The sequence below is a fragment of the Hevea brasiliensis genome, chromosome 5 (assembly GCF_030052815.1).
Source record: "Hevea brasiliensis isolate MT/VB/25A 57/8 chromosome 5, ASM3005281v1, whole genome shotgun sequence".
NCBI classification, from domain to species: Eukaryota; Viridiplantae; Streptophyta; class Magnoliopsida; order Malpighiales; family Euphorbiaceae; genus Hevea; species Hevea brasiliensis.
The window spans coordinates 6,075,015-6,093,351 of NC_079497.1; the positions used below are offsets into that span (position 1 = coordinate 6,075,015).

The 18,337-nt window shown below is 30.6% G+C and overlaps 1 non-coding gene and 1 pseudogene across 1 annotated transcript; both read left to right on the forward strand.

Moving 5' to 3' along the window:
• Nucleotides 1–5,092: 5,092 nt before the first annotated feature.
• On the forward strand, nucleotides 5,093–5,199 carry LOC131180532 (small nucleolar RNA R71). The gene has a single exon (XR_009149299.1). It is a non-coding gene; the product is annotated as a small nucleolar RNA R71 (small nucleolar RNA).
• A 1,632-nt stretch (nucleotides 5,200–6,831) lies between these two features.
• LOC131180203 (probable terpene synthase 6) lies at nucleotides 6,832–9,166 on the forward strand (annotated as a pseudogene).
• Nucleotides 9,167–18,337: the final 9,171 nt, after the last annotated feature.

Sequence of the window (18,337 nt, forward strand, 5' to 3'; positions counted from 1 at the left end):
TTTCAATTCTTTCTTTTTGCTACATGTGTTAATTTGTCCAATCTTCATGAATGAGCTACAAAAGATAAACAAATGTCACTTTTGAGTTTAATGAGGGTAAAAACTGAAAATGAAAAGAAATGGAAAATTAATAAACTATAAAAGGATACGCTTGGGTTGCCTCCCAATAAGTGCTTGTTTAGGGTCTTAAGCTTGACCTTCCACTCCAAATCACCTAAATATCCCTGATTGGAGAACCAAGCCATGAGACCTCTACAACCCTTTGTGTGGGTTCTCCAATAATATAATGCTTTAATCTCTGCCCATTAACTTTGAAAGTCCCTGAGGTTTCATTGCTTATCTCAACAGCTCCATAGGGGTATACCTTTATAACAGTGTAGGGCCCTGACCATCTTGACTTTAATTTTCCGGGAAATAACCTTAACCTAGAGTTATATAAGAGAACAACATCCCCTTCCTAAAATTCTTTCCTCCTAATATGCTTATCATGCCATCTCTTAGTTCTTTCCTTGTAAAGCTTGGCATTTTCATAAGCATCCAATCTAAGTTCCTCAAGTTCATTTAGTTGCAGTATTCTTTTCTCTCCTGCAGCTTTTAAGTCAAAATTCGGTCCTTATGGCCCAATATGCTCTATGCTCCAACTCCAAAGGTAAATGACAAGCTTTCCCATAAACCAATCTAAATGGAGTGGTGCCAATAGGAGTTTTAAAAGCTGTTCTATAGGCCCAAAGAGCATCATCTAACTTTAGTGACCAATCTTTCCTTGAACTATTCACTGTTTTCTCAAGAATTCTTTTCAACTCTCTATTTGAGATCTCCACTTGACCACTAGTTTGTGGATGGTACGGTGTTGCAACCTTATGCTTCACTCCGTATTTTTGTAATAATCTTTCAAATTGATGGTTGCAAAAATGAGAACCTCCATCACTTATAATGGCACGTGGAGTTCCAAATCTTGTAAAAATGAACTTTTTAAGGAATTTAATCACAACTCTAACATTATTAGTTGGAGATGGTATAGCTTCAACCCATTTACTCACATAATCTACTCCAACTAAAATGTATTTGTGTCCAAAGGACGATGGAAAAGGTCCCATGAAATCAATGCCCCACACATCAAATAGTTCCACTTCCAATATATTTTGGAGGGGCATTTCATCTCTCTTCGAGATATTACCCATCCTTTGACACCTATCACATGCATTTACAAACTTTCTCACATCTTTAAACATGTGTGGCCAAAAGAACCCTGCTTGAAGAACTTTTTCTGCAGTCTTTGTCACACTCATATGACCCCCATAAAGTGAAGAATGGCAATCTTTAATAACATTCCCTATCTCCTCATCAGCTAAACATCTTCTAATCAACCCATCTCCACATCTCTTGAATAAAAATGGCTCTTCCCAATCATAATCCTTTACATCAAAAAGAAATTTCTTCTTTTGCTGCCATGTTAGGTCAGGTGGAAGGATTCCACACTCTAGATAGTTCACGAAATCTGCATACTAAGGAGTTTTTGCATTCATGATTACTAACAGTTGCTCATCAGGAAAATAATCATCTATTGGGGGCTCTTTTCCCAAATTATCTCCTTGTTCTTACCTCATTCTAAACAGATGATCTGTTACCACATTTTCTACTCCTTTCTTGTCTTTAATTTCCAAGTCAAACTCTTGAAGGAGTAGCACCCACCTTATCAATCTAGGTTTAGTCTCTTTTTTCTGAAGGAGATACTTGATAGCTGAATGATCTGTGTACACTATTACCTTTGACCCCACAAGATAGGACCTGAATTTATCTACTGCAAATACCACTGCCAAAAACTCTTTCTTTGTAGTAGAGTAATTTATTTGAGCATCATCTAAGGTTCTACTTGCATAGTATATTGCATACACCTTCTTATCTCTCCTTTGTCCCAAAACAGCCCCAATGGCATAATCACTAGCATCGCACATTAACTCAAAAGGTAATGACCAATCGGGAGGCTGCATAATAGGAGCAGATATCAAAGCTTCCTTTATCCTGCAAAAAGCGTTCATACAATTAGTATCAAAATGGAATTCCACATCTTTACTCAATAAATTAGTAAGAGGCTTAGAAATCTTAGAGAAATCCTTTATGAATCTCCTGTAAAATCTAGCATGCCCCAAGAAACTCCTCACTATCTTCACGGATGTTGGGGGTGGCATTTTCTCAATAATTTCTACCTTTGCTTTATCCACCTCAATACCCCTGTTTGACACAAGATGTCCCAAAACAATTCCTTCTTGTACCATAAAATGGCACTTTTCCCAATTCAAAACTAAATTGAACTCTTCACATCTCTGCAAAACCTTAGACAAGTTAGATAAGCATTCATCGAAAGGTTTACCATACACAGAAAAATCATCCATGAACACTTCCATAATACCCTCAATCATGTCAGAAAATATGGACATCATACATCTTTGAAATGTAGCAGGGGCATTACATAGTCCAAATGGCATCCTTCGATATGCAAAGGTACCATAAGGACATGTGAAGGTAGTTTTATCCTGATCATCTGGGTGAATAGGGATCTGAAAGAACCCTGAATAGCCATCCAAATAGCAAAAATAAGAATGATGAGCTAGTCTCTCAAGCATTTGATCTATAAATGGTAATGGAAAATGGTCCTTTCTAGTTGCATTATTCAATTTCCTATAGTCTATACACATTCTCCATCCAGTTGCAGTCCTTGTAGGTATTAGTTCATCATTTTCATTCTTCACTCCTGTGATGCCCCCTTTCTTGGGTATAACATGAATTGGACTTACCCAATTCTTTGTCATTAAATGTGGTAAATGATACCTGCATCAAGCAGTTTCAAGATTTCCTTTTTCACAACCTCTTTCATATTTGGATTCAATCTCCTTTGTGACTCTCGAGAGGCTTTATGATTATTTTCCAATAAAATTCTATGCATGCACACAGAAGAATGTATTCCTTTAATATCATCAATGGTATAACCAATTATCCTTCTATGCTTTCTAAGAACTCTTAACAATTTTTCAACTTCACAATCATTCAATTTAGCAATAACAATTACAGGATATGTAGAATTTTGACCTAGAAAAGCATACCTGAGATTTGTTGGAAGAGGTTTCAACTCTACCTTCGGTGCTTCACTTTTTTCAAGCTTTGATGATGAAGTTGTATCTTGCTTCAAGTCCCCAATCTTTTCAATATCAGCCATAGGCAAAGGTGGATTTCCTTCCAAAATTGTAGCATATTCTGCAGCTTCTTCAATCTCATCCCCTTTTTTGATGTTATGAACCAAACAAGCTTCTAAGGGATCTTTAGGATGTTGTTTTTTAAGCACTTCTCTGACGTCTTCATCTATCACATCAACTCTCAAGCATGAATTTGAATCATCTTTCTTTTTCATTGCTTGAAACAAATTAAATTCAACTTTCTCTTCCCCAACTTCTAATGTAAGCCTCCCATTTTTTACATCAATCACAGCTCTAACAGTAGCAAGGAAAGGTCTACCAAGAATAATAGGAATGTGTACATCCTCCTCCATCTCCAATACCACAAAATCCACTGGTATGAAAAATTTTCCAACTTTCAGAGGAACATTCTCTACCCCAATTGGAAATTTAATAGACCTATCTGCTAACTGTAGTGAAATGGTAGTAGGCTTCATTTCTCCAATCTTCACTTTCTCATAGATAGACAATGGCATCAGACTAACACTGGCTCCAAGATCACATAAAGCTTTATCTATACTGATATCCCCAATATGACATGGTATGGAAAAACTTCCAGGATCTTTCAGTTTGGGTGGAAGCTTATTTTGCAAAATAGCACTGCTTTCTTCCGTGAGAGCCACGGTCTCAAATTCCTCCAATTTCTTCTTGTTAGATAAAATCTCCTTCAAAAATTTAGCATATGAAGGCTTTGTGCTAAGGCATCAGTGAAAGGAATAGTCACATGCAAAAACTTCAATACTTCCAAGAACTTCCCAAATTGTTTATCCAATTTCGCTTTCTGAAACCTTTGTGGGAATGGTAAAGGTGGCATGTAGGCTTTAGGTGCAACATATTTAGGTTCTTCCTCTTTGCTCTCCCTCTCCTTACTTCCTTTTTCTTCCACTGAATTTTCTTTCTCAGCTTCAATTTTAACTTCAGCTTCAGTTTGTTCATCTCCTTCTCTGTTTTTCTCTTCTTCAATTTTCTCTTCAATCTTTTTATCTCCATTCTCCAATATTTTTCCACTCCTCAATGTAATAGCCTTGCAATGCTCCCTTGAATTCTCAGGTTGTCTAGGAAGCTTCCCAAATGCTTTGTTACTTGAAGAGCTAGCTTGTTGAGCTATTTGATTCTCTAACATCTTGTTGTGTGTTGCCATTTGATCCACTTTAGATGCTAATTGAGAAATCATTTCTTGTTGACTTTGATGGCTCACAAGCAGAGTCTCAATCATGGCTTCCAATCTAGCTGTCTTGTCTGGTTGTGCTTGTTGTGGTAGAGGTGGAGCAGGTGCATTTTGAGGTTTAGAAATTCCAGGAGGAGGACCTCTATTCTGCTGAAAATTCTGATGTTGTTGATACCCAGAAGGTTGCTGAAAATTCTGATGTTGTCCTTGTCTACCTCCCCAAGAGAAATTGGGGTGGTTTCTCCATGCTGGATCATAAGTTGCAGAAAATGAGTTACCACCTGGTCTTTGATTGTAGTTTCCCATATAATCCACTTGCTCACTTGAAAAATCTTGATTAAGTGCAGAAAAATCTGCTGCACAGTTGATATTTGCAGCTCCAACATCTACTGAATTACTAGAACCTCCAGCTAAAGAATCTACTTTCATGCTTAGCTTGTCCATCTTCCTTGTCAAAGCATCAAACTTAGCATTAATCATATTCATGGCATCAAGCTCAAACATACCAGCTGGTTTCTTGATCTCATTCCTCTCACAACTCCATTGGTAGTTGTTATAAGCAATTTTATCAAGAGCAGAAAAAGCTTCATCTTCAGATTTCTCCATAAGATCACCTCCAGAAGATGCATCAATTGTACTTCTAATAGCTGGTGAAACTCCATTGTAAAAGTGTTGAACAAGCATCCACTTAGGAATCCCATGATGTGGACATCTCCTTTGCAAATCCTTGTACGTCTCCCATGCTTCATACAAGCTCTCATCATCTTTAGGTTTGAAAGAAGTCAGCTCATTTCTTAGCTTAGCTGTCTTGCTTGGTGGAAAATATTGAGCTAAAAATGCTTGAGAAAGTTCATCCCATGTTGTGATAGAACCCGGTGGCAAAGAATGTAACCACTCTCTAGCTCGGTCCTTCAGAGAAAAAGGAAATAATCTGAGTCGAATTACATCATCAGAAACTCCATTTATCTTCAACATATCACTGATCTCAAGAAAGTGTGCTAGATGCACATGTGGACTTTCACTTGGATTTCCCCCAAATTGTGATTGTTGTACCATCTGACAGAGTGCAGGCTTCAGTTCAAAATTATTAGCTTCTACTATTGGTCTTGTGATACTTGGCATGAAATCCCCAATGTTAGGATAGGCATGATCCTTCACAGAGCGGTTGTTATTGTTATTGGCCATTTCTTCTTGTAATTGCTCTTGCTCTTGTGCTCTTTCTTGTTGTTGTTGAGCTTTAATTTCAGCTTTTCTCCTTTTAGATTCTGCTCTTAAAGCTTTTGCTGTCTTAGATAATTAATAAATAAAATATACCTTAAATAAAATATTTAAATTTAAATATTATTTAAAAAAAATTATAAAAAAATAAATGAGTCAAAGAATAGAATACACTGCCTGCCTGTTGATTAATATATATACTCTATTAATATTATTGTATTTTTCAAAATTTTTATATTATTTTTTTATATAAGTGTTTAGTATTATTTATGTTGAAATATAATATATTAATTTATATTTTATTTTTGACTTTATTTTCAATTAATGAAATATCATTCTTATTTTATGTAAAAAAAAAATAAATTATCATTTAATTAGTAAGATAAGAATATGATGATTTCTTTTTGATAGAAGGCCATAGAATCTAAACTACAAAATAGTAATATTAATTTGTGCAACTCAAAATAATACGACCATAATAAACCTACTATAAGGGAATTGCTTGCTTGTTTTGAAATTTTTTTTTCTACTCAAGCGAACGTAGCGCTTGAAACTCTACACCATTTTAGATAATTTTTATAATTGGACGTTAAATTTTGTCGGTATTTCACTTTCATTATTTAATTTTAATTTATTATTAAAAATTTTTAAATTTTAATTCTATTTTATAAAAATCTTTCCAACTTACTATAGTAAATTTTAATATTAAAAAAGTAATAAAATTATCTTTTTATCTCATTTTTTCTCACACTCAAAAAAATATTTTTCGTTTTAACCACAATCTAAACTTATCACAAAAATACTAATACCTTTTATCGAAAAATGTTAAAATTGCATTTGTAAATGTTATACTGTAATTTAGAGGAATTCTTTAATATAAAAATCTACAGATTAGAGAGATTTTTTGTTAAATAAAATTAAAATCTAGAAATTTTTTTAGTAACAAATTACCCATTTTAACCTATAGTTGAACCTATACATAACGTGATTAACAAATCATTCGCCCAATTATTTGCTATAGTTATGGGTACATGTGATTTAACTATAATTATTGACAGGATTTAACTACGTTGCTAAGTCAATGTCTAAATTTCATTTTTAAAAAATGAAAATAAAATATCATTGGCTGTTCAATGAGAATGCTTTTCTATAAATGGCCATGTTTTGATCCTTATAACGACCATAAGAAGGCCTTGTCTTCAAATTCTCAAAGAAATGGCAGCGCAAGTAGAGCATTTGGCAAGCAACATGGAGCAAGAGATTTCTCGTCCATTGGCTTACTTCCCCCCTACCGTGTGGGGCTGTGACTTTGCTTCACTTCCTCTGTTTAACTCCGTAAGCCAACATTCAAACTTTTCTTTTTCTGTTTAATTACATGTAATATAGATAACTTGTAATTCTTGATAATCGAAATTATAATTAATTATAATTACAGCTGATTGACTCGAAAACTATATTTCTCAATCTTAATGCAGGAAATTGAATCATATACTAAAGAGGTGGAGGTACTAAAAGAAAAGGTCAAGGACATGCTAATGTCTTCCAAGAAAGATTTGATCAAGAATATTGAGTTTATCAATTTATTATGTCGTCTTGGTATATCATATCATTTTGAAAATGAAATTGAAGAACAACTGAATCACATTTTTAATGTCGTCCACGATGATATTAACAATGACTATGATCTCTATAATGTCGCGCTTTTATTTCGAGTTTTAAGACAGTATGGATACAAAATATTTTGCAGTAAGTGGCTACTTATGATAAAAATTTATTGTATTTTATATGTTTTATATTACATCTTACAACTTAGGTCCATTTAGGCAAGAAAAATCTCTCCATATATAAATATATATTATTGCTTAATAAAGTTCAATTGTCAAAAGGAAAGACGCAAGAAATAATGTGACCTACTAATTAATAAAGATGGTTGTATGAAGTGGGTGGTGTTGTGATTTGTGAATCAGATGTGTTCAAGAAATTCAAGGACAGCGATGGGAAGTTCAATAAAGCCATATCCAATGACGTAAAAGGAATTCTTAGCCTTTACGAAGCGAGCTTTGTGAGTATGCGTGGAGAAGATATTCTAGATGAAGCAATTGCTTTTGCAAGGCACTCTTGGAGTCTCTGGCTATGCAATCAAGCCCACATCTCGCAAAACACATAAATGATGCCTTAAGCATGCCTTTTCACAGAGGCCTGTCACGAGTAGAGGCTAGGAAATTCATCTATTTCTACGAAGAAGAGGAGTCTCACAATGAAACTTTACTCAAGTTTGCCAAGTTAGATTATAATCGAGTGCAGTTACTGCACAAACAAGAGCTAGGTGTTGTCTCCAGGTACACTTTGTTTGAGAGATCAGAGGGAGATATTTTTTTATGTGTATATGATATTTACATTTGATATTGTTATTTAATTGTGTGTTTGATCAGGTGGTGGAAAGAATTGGATCTTGCAAAGGGTCTTCCTTATGTAAGAGACAGAATTGCCGAGGGATTTTTCCAATCAGCTGGAGTTCAATTTGAGCCTAACTTCGCTCTTTCTCGCATACTTTTAACAAAGTGTATTCAGATACTGGCATTGGTAGATGATACATACGATTCGTATGGTACACTTCAAGAACTACAATGCTTTACAGATGCACTGGAGAGGTTTCACATCCTTGCCATCTAATTATTAACCTCTTGTATTATTCATTATGTGCATCAAATTCCTCCTCTGAATCATATTGTCTCTCATTTCCATTTCACAATTCCCAGGGGCAACTCTGATCAGCTACCTGCAGATTATCTGAAGATTCTTTACAAGGCGGTCTTAGATTTTTTTGAGGAATTGGGGGATGACGAAGGCAATGAAGGAAGATCCTATTGTATCAATTATACAAAGGAGAGAGTAAGAACTATATCTAGCGCCATGATTTTTGCTATCAATATACAATTAATTAATCAACGAATACGAACTGATTTTCTTTTCCTTTTTCTTTTTCTTGTTAAATATATGCATGGATTAGTACAAAGAAGTGGTGAGATCTTATCTTGTGGAGGCACAGTGGTTTTATGATGGCCATTTGCGACCATTCAATGAGTACATGCATAATGCATTAATCTCATCCTGTTTTTCCCTACTTCCGCCAGTAGTCTTCCTTGGAGTGGAAAAACTTGCAGGGGTTAAGGAGTTTAAATGGCTAGAAACTAACCCAAAACTTGTTGAAGCTTCCAAATTCTTTGGCCGTTTACTAAATGACATGGTGGCCCGCAAAGATGAAGAAAAGGAAGGACACTGTTTAGCTGGAAATTGCTACATGAAAGAATATGGTGTCTCAAAAGAGAAGGCGATGGAAGAGCTTCGAAAGATGTGTGACAATGCATGGAAGGATATGAATGAGGAGTCCATGAGGCCAACTGCTGTCCCAATGCCTCTTATCACCAGCATAGTAAACCTTGCTCGTATGATGGAAGTTGTTTTCCAGTACGATGATGGATACACTATCGCCTCAAGCTTGAAGGACCATGTCACCTTAATGTTCGTGGAACCAATACCTGAAGACTGAGATATGTGTGCTTTCTGTGTTGTTTCTTGCTTTTGTTTCCTTCTTATATAGGTGCTATATATAGAAAGTGCAATAGTAGGCACAATAATAAAATAAATCTGCGCCTTGTCTCAGTCCAAGAAGATGAAATTTCTTGGCGGAAAATAATTATGAGTATCTCTTTCTTACTGTAATTTATATGCTTGTGGTGAATGAATTCCTCCTATAATAAAATAAAAAAATGTTGTGCTAGGAACTAATTTTGTATTTCAGTCACACTCAATAATTTGTCCATAAATATATATGATTCTAATAACGAGTGAATTTTTGAATTGGAAGGTGGATTGATATCTCTATGAATTTATATTATTAAAAAATAATAATAATAAAAGTAAGTTTCACAATAAATAAGCTTTGATAATTTTTCATAATAAATGATAGATTAAAAAAAATTGACACAGAGATAATGTGTTTCAAAATTAAAATAAAAATAACTCAATTTTCTAGATTATATTAAATGGCAATCACATTATATGTTACGTTAATTTATTTGATTATAAAAAAAATTATGTAATGAAATAATAATTATATTATATAATTAATTACATTTTAATTAATATAACAATCATAATTTATAAAATACATATAATTATGATTATTTGATAAAATTTTTTTTTTCATTATTATTACTACCACTATATTTTATCATCATTATCACCTTTTGACAGCAAACAATACTATTACACAATAAATTATTGCCATGGTCACATCATCACCATTTAATAACTGATTTATAAATCGATTACAAATTTGGTTGTTAGTAACAATCGATTTCAGTCAGTTACAATAATTAATTACAAAATTGATTGCTTTTTTAGTGATGGAACTCATGTAAGATTCACCAAAATTAATAATTACAATAAAATTTTTATTGTATAAAATGTTGAAACAGAAATAAAAGCAATTAATAGAATATATTAAGAATAAAGCCGACGAAATCTTCAAGCGAGCGTGACGGTGGGTGACCAATTGCAACATATGCTAGCTTTCTGAAGTAGAAAATGAAGGACAGCCATCCACCTCTCTTTTCTAAAAGTTTTGCCATTTATACCTTTCATTTAAATGCTTTTTATTAATATAGGTATTGTTAGTTGATTTGTTACATTTATTTTAGATGTAAGTTGGAATTTGAAGTTTTGGTGCAAGAGTGGTCCAGAATGATACTGAAGTTATCCTTAAAATTGTGAGATTTTGAGTTCGAATCTCAGTTGAACCTAATTATACTGAAAATAAATTTTCTGTCATACTAAGTAATATATTATCCTAAAGATTTTTGTTTATTTTAAAAGTTTCTAAATCACAAACGTAATAGAAGATATTATTAGATGTTCAATAATAATAATAGTAATAATAATAATTTAAGATTATCTCTACTAAAATGGCCTAAGTAATATATATATATATATATATATATATATATATATATATATATATATATATATATATATATATATATCATTTTTTTATTGTTTATTATTGATCTTTCTCAAGTGCAATTTAATTGCACTCAAATTTATATCATTTATACTGCATGCATGAGCGAATACAGGGTTAAATATAGAGGGTCAAAATTTAAATTATCATAATTATTATAATTTATAAAAATATTAAAATTGTATTTTTATTAAACAATAATTAATATTTATCTATAAAAAAATAAAAGTTTTTACAAATATACAAACAATTAATTTAAAAAATTATTTAAACAATAAATTTAATAATTTTCATATAAATAAATCACCACTTAGTTTTAGGTAGCCATGGCCACCACCCAGGTTTCCGGTGTATATATTTTAAATTAAGAAAATTTTACAGTGTAATCGGTTCAATATTAGACTGATTATGCTTTATTGACTAAGAACTTATTATATATTATAAAATAATATTGTTAATTAAGAAGCATATAAAAGAATAAATTCTTTGAAACATTTTATTAAATACGTTATTGAAGATGAAAAATTAAAAGAAAAAGATTTTAAAAAAGTTAATTTGATATTAAAACAATAATAGCAGTAAAAAGACCAATGCCTAACATTATAAAATAATTGAATCCCAGCTAAAATAGTTAAATTCTTTTATAATGAACTATTTAAAATTATAATTTGATAATTAGGTCAAAAAGCAAATCAAGTAAAAAGATATTGAAGGGCATGTATTTTAAATAGCAAGCAATTTAATTCTTTAGCTACTCTAAAATTAATGATGAGAACAAAATAGTATAGGGATTTATATAAATCTTAAAGTATATATCATTTTAGCTTTATTTTTTCTCACATCACTTCCCATCATTATTTTATATATATATATATATATATATATATATATATATATATATATATATATATATACTTATTTTTAATATTTTTTATTTTTAAATATTTTAAATAGATATTGATATAATTGCTATTTTGTCAATTTTAAAATATTTTTAAAGCATAATAATATTAACTTCATAAATTTATTAAATATTATTATTTTCAGGTTATTATCCTAATATAATATATTTAAAAAAAATTGTGGAGGCAAGCTATCAACCCTTACTATCGATTATGTATCTATAAATTAAAATTAAAAAACCTTGGGGAAGCCAGGCAAGGCCTTCCTTACTATTGGAAATATGGTTCAGGTGGCTTATGTGAGTCAACCCAGATTTATGGTTTTCTATTTTTTTAAATAGAAATATATATTAAAAGAAAATAATGAACATGTGTAACTACAAAGAATTGTATTTATATAAAGAGTTGTATCCATATATAAAGTTATATCCATACGAAAAATTATGTTCATTGGTCAAAGATGGTCATATTAAATTATAAATAGCCAATCTTCTTAAGAAAAATGTAGTTGGTTAGAATAGTAATAAAAAGTGTTACTATTTAGAATTGGTTCTTAGGCTTCTTTTAAATGTATTCTCAACCTCAATAATTTAAAGCATTTTATCTTTCTGCAATAATAAGGTACAAACTTATATTGTGAATTAATATAGACTTCTTTTAAAGGTATTCTCAATTTCAATAATTTGAAACATTTTACCTTTCAGCAACAATAAGGTATACACTTAGATTATGAATTAATCTATATAGTTCATGTTATTCATGTAATTATATAGTAGACTAGTGATATAAATGTGGTAGAGATCTTAAGGTATTTTATATGAACATGATTTAGGATCCATGTATATGAATCCATGTGTTGAGTTTTTATAAATTTTTTTTTTTTTAACTTACCTTTGCTGTAGGTCTGCACTTATTGCATGTAGCGACTCATATCTACTGGGGTTTTACCTTTTCTTTTGGCTCAGTTTTGTGAGTCTAATCTTTTTTAGCTCATAAATTTATTTGGATTTGGCTAGTTGTGACATTGTGGATCATAATTTTTGAGTCCTAAAATTTGACATATCATATGAAATTATTTGCTCTGAGAATACGAATAATAATGTGTTTGAAGTTGATGAATGTAAAACTGATATATTATTAATGTAAGCTGTGTTCAATATATACAAAAGTAAAGAATTGTTAGGATAGAGCTAACAAAGTATGGCAATCGGATTGTTTCAAGTTAGTTAAATATAGTAACTCCTCTGATTCCTTTTAAAAAAAAAAAACTCCAGTAATTAGCCGTCCTAATATAAAATTAGAACCATGTTATTTTAAGTTCCACAATGCAAAATAATCCAATTAACTTTCGTGGTTGACCCATGGCGGCTGGGAATGATGATGTCTTATGACGAATGGCGGCTAAGATTATTCATTTACATTTTCAAGTTTCATATATATACATATATAAAAGAGGTGTATTTTCATTTAAAAATAATTTTTAAAAAAATAATTTTCATAAGTGGAAAAATAACAAATCTTCAAAATAAAGAAAATACCAAATCCCTATAACGAAGAAATAATAAATCTTTATGAAAGAGTAAACAAAAACTCTAGATTTATCAACAATAATAAATTTAAGAATAAATTTAAATACTTTCAAAAGGATGTAGTATCAAAATTATTAGAAAAATATAAAATAAATATTAAAAAAAGAAAAAAAAATGCAATAAAGAAAAATGAGAGGTTAATCATCGAAAACACTCATCGTTGGCGAAAAAAAAAAACTCATAAGAAAAAAGTAAAAAAAAAAAGAGAAGAAAAACTTTAGAGAGCTAAAACATAAAACTAAACACTTTTTGTCCCCTGAATGTTATTTAAAAAAAAATTACTACATGATTTCATGCTTTGATACACAAAAAATCATTGTTTAACTTTTATCAATTTAACATATTATATTTTCTCTGCAGGTAAATATGATCCAAATAATTAGTTACTATTAATAATGCTAATATGGCAAACATGTAGTATTGATGTGGTGACACATAACAGATGCAGTATTTATATAGTACCCGCGTGCTGCTTATGTGGCAAATATGTATTACCATGTCAGTGTCATGTGTTTGTCACGTTAGCAATACTTAACAGTAATTAAAGGTTTAAACCATATCTACTAATAGAAGAAAATATATGGTATCAAATTGATGAAATTAAATTATAATCTCTTTTATGTCAAAATGCGAAATTTTATGATATTTTTTTATACTTTAAAAAAAATTAATTATAGAGCTTTTATGTCTATATCAAATGATATTTATTACTAATTTCCCTTTAACATCACATTTTTTTTAATGATAATATACTGTTATGTAATGTATTATCCATAAATATTGGTTTCATATATAATTGATATTATATGAATACAGCATATGTAAGAAATATTTAAATTTTTATGATGATTTCATAATTTTCAGTGTTTATTTATTTTTAATTTTTAAAAATATGTAAATTGTTAAGCATAAATGTAACCAATTAAAGCATGTAACAAGTTCTTTGAAAGTCAATGCCTTGGCGCACCAATCTGAAGCATATTCACTCTGATTGAATAAGAATTTTATAAGAATTTAATTTAATTAATTTTCTTTAAAATTTTTATATATAAAATGAAAGTCAGTCCACAATAATTATATTGTGTCCTTTGAGTCTAGTTGCTGATGATATTCACTCAGCCATGCTGTAGTTTAACAAGCTCGTTCTAAAATTAAGTGAAGGGAACATTATTAATTGCTGTCAAAACTCATCACTAGCTATCCAAATTTTTTTGCGATAATTAAGGAATAGTTTATGCAATAAATTAACTATTGCATGCGATGATTAATGGCAATAAATAATAGGTGATGGCAATAAATTAATTGTAACAATTTTTAAAATTTCAATTATTATATATTTTTATATTTTTTAATCATAAAATTTATTTTATTTTTCAACATCAATGCACTAATTTACTGTGGTGTTTAATGCATTTGAATATTTATTATTTAAATAATTTTGTTCATTGATTGCCTAGGAAGAGAAGTTTATTGAATACGAAAGAGCAATAAACAACCTAAGAATAATAGTTGGGGAGGGAGCAAAAGACTTGACTTGTGGAAATTTATATTAAATGATCATAGGACCGAATGAATTAATTAGAAATTATTATTTTTATTCAGAATCAGGTAATAGATTTTAACTAATATATTTAGTACAACTCAGGAGAAAATATTAGATAAATTAAATTATTTTTTTATATTAAATAATTAAAAGTGAATTATATTAGTCAAATAACTTAAATTGGATTGGCTCAAATGAAATTAAGATCATTTAGTGCTTATCATTATTGAGTTTCCATTGTTTGATTGTGATATCTTAAATTAATTTATAAATTTATTTTTTATTAATTACTTAGTAAATCTTTTTATTTGATAGTTTAAATAATAATGCGATTAAATAAATTTTTTATATTTAATCACATCAATAATTCTTGATGACTTAAGTTTTTTATATTATCCCTTAAAAAGATTATTTCGTAGTAGTAAATGGTCATAGAGTAAGCGGTTGAATAGTAATAATTAAAATAAATATTAGCTTTGTGATGGATATTTAATTAATAATTAAGTGGTAGCTGATGGCAATAAAATTAATTTCAACAAGTCCAAGATTTCGCTTATTATATATGGATATATTTTTCAGTCGTAGTTATTTATTGTCAATAGAGTGGGTACGAGTTGTACTTGCGTTGAATGTTAAACAGGCCATCGGGAGCGGAGACGAAGGATAATTTTTCCATTGCAATCGGTATATCTATAATAACTATATTTTAATCATTAATTATGATGAAATTTATATAATATTTATTATTATTATTATTATTATTATAAATTTTTATCATAATTAATAATTATAATACAGTAATTGTAATACAGTCATTGCATATAAAATGATTATATTTTAAAATTTTTAAAAGACAAAAGAGAATATAGGTGATTTTGACCTCTTAAATATTTTTAAAATTATTTTAATATATAATAAAACTGTTTTTTCATTAATTAATTTTTAAAAATATTTAAAAATATTAAAAAAATATTAAATAAGTGTAATATATTTTTATTTTTTATTAATTGATCTCTCAAATTTTATATTGATCTCTAATAATTTATAGTTTGTTATTTAAATTGAAATATTAAAATTATTTGATTGTCATTAAATAAGTATAAAAGTTTAATTAAAATTTAATTATTTAAAATTTTTTATTGATAGTTGTTATCTTATAAAAAATAAATAAAAATTAACTAAATAATTTCTTATCGCAAGATTTAAAATTAGATGAGATTTTTTTATTTTGATTATATATATATATATATATATATATATATATATATATATATATATATATATAATTTCTTATCGCAAGATTTAAAATTAGATGAGATTTTTTTATTTTGATTATATATATATATATATATATATATATATTCCTATTAGCTCAAGGAGTAATAAGGACGAGTCCGCCTCTCAGGAGAAATAAGGATGCCGTGTTTTTAGGCTTGAGTAAAGGAGTGATAAGGTGAATTCTGTAAATATTGTATATTTGAATGAGTCTTTGTGGTTGAGATTCTTTGGGTAATTCGTTCCCTTCCAAGTGATAGTCTTCATTATTTTTCTCCTCTTTTTCAGCAACCTCTGTTATTATTCTTTTTATTTAAGCTGAATGTATACTGTCAATTGGATTATTGAGGTTTCACATTAATAAAATTACATCTTCTTCACTTTGTTATCTTGGTATCAGAGCCTCAACGATCTGCTCACCATGGCTTCTTCTCTGAATGTAGCCAATTTTGTTACCTTAAAGCTCAAACAATCAAACTATCCTCTGTGGAGAGAACAACTTTTGAGTTTAGCTGAAAGTCAGGAATTGTCGGATCATTTGGTTAATGGCTTTCCTGAAGATCAGAAATTCGTTACCCCTCCCAATCCAATTCCAGAAAACTATCAACCACAGCAATCAGACATCTTCAAGGCGTGGCAAAAGTCTGATAGATTACTTCGTGGGTGGATCTATGGCACCCTTAGTGAGGAATCACTCGGACTTGTCATCGGACTAGAAAGCGATTCATAATTTTTGGAGTGCATTAAAAGATGCATATGCACAAGATTCTCAAGAGAGGGAATTTACCCTCAGACAGCAATTGACCTATTTTCGCAAAGATGAAAATCGGTCCATCACTGAACATCTGCGTTTGTTTAAAGAACTCTGCGACAGTTTAGCCGCTATCGGGAAAAAAGTACCCGATGAAGAAAAAGTCTTTTGTCTCCTTACGATGCAGGACCCCGATGCGAAAGCGTTTACTACGACGATGCTTAAACCACGCGACCCAATTTTAATGAACGGTCTCTCAACTTAAGAATTTAGACCCGGACGAGTGTGGTTTTCCACACGAAACGAATCTGGTCTTGATCAAATTTCGCATGTGGCTTTTATGGAAATCAACGAAATTCATCCGATTAATTCCTCGAATCGGCGTCCTAGATTTAATTCCCAAGGCGTGGTTTTCAAGCCCGACAAGCATAAAACCCTTTTCCAAACAAAGAGTCATATTCTTCCCAACGGCGACCTCCCGGTGGTCGTAGAAGAATGACACCAGTGAGCAGTGTATAAGAGCGAAGTGTGTCAATCTTCGCATGAGATGGTCACATCGCGAAGATTTCTTGGTGGATTCCACAAGAAAAACAAAGCGACCTGCTCAAGCTCTTTCGGCACTCACATTGGATCACGATGTTGTAGATATCTTGTTGGGTTGCGGACTGCGGTGCATCGAATCATATGACAGTAACAAAAATCTATTCCATAAACTTCGACTATTATGGACTGATTCCATAACCATCGGTGATGGAACGTTTCTATCCATCGATGGTGTTGGAATGACGTCTATAGAACAGAAGCAAAAATTATCACTTTCAAATGTCTTTTATGTTCCTGCTCTAAAAAAGAATTTACTTTCTGTAGGCCAATTAACAGATGATTATCACGTGAATTGTGAATTTTCTAATGTTTCTATTTCTGTTAAGGATCGACAGACGGGACAGGTACTGCTATAAGGGCCACGGAAAAATAACCTTTATATCTTGTCAGGGAATCCGAAAGCATATTTTTCCAATCGATTTAGGTGGAGCAATGGACATATGGCATCAACGATTAGGACACCCTCAACCTTCTGCGATTTCTATTTTGTTTAATAAGAACCTTATTGATGTTAAAGGTTCCTTGCATTCTAAATTTTTATGTGATAGCTGCCAATTAGGCAAATTGAGCAAATTTCCATTTAGTTTGTCTTCCAATAAAAGTACCATGTATTTGAAAAAGTTCATTGTGATTTATGGGGACCATTACTGTTTTATCTTTTGCCAAATTTAAATATTATGCTTGCTTGGTAGATGACTATTCTAAATACTCTTGGCTTATACCACTAAAGAAAAATCGGATTTCTTTGTTGCTTATAAAGCTTTTGAGCAGTTTGTGCTAAGACAATTTGGGAAGACCATCAAGGTTTTCCATTCGATGGAGGAGGTGAGTTTTTGAATAATGCTTTATCTTCACATTTTCTTTCACAAGGTATTAAACATCAAGTGTCGTGTCCTCATACACAGAGCAAGCAGTCTTTGTCGAGCAGCGACACCGTTTTATTAAATGAATTAGGATTGTGATGATGTATCATAGTCATGTGCCATTGTCTATGTGGGTCGATGCTTTTCAAACTGCTGTTTTTTTAATAAATAG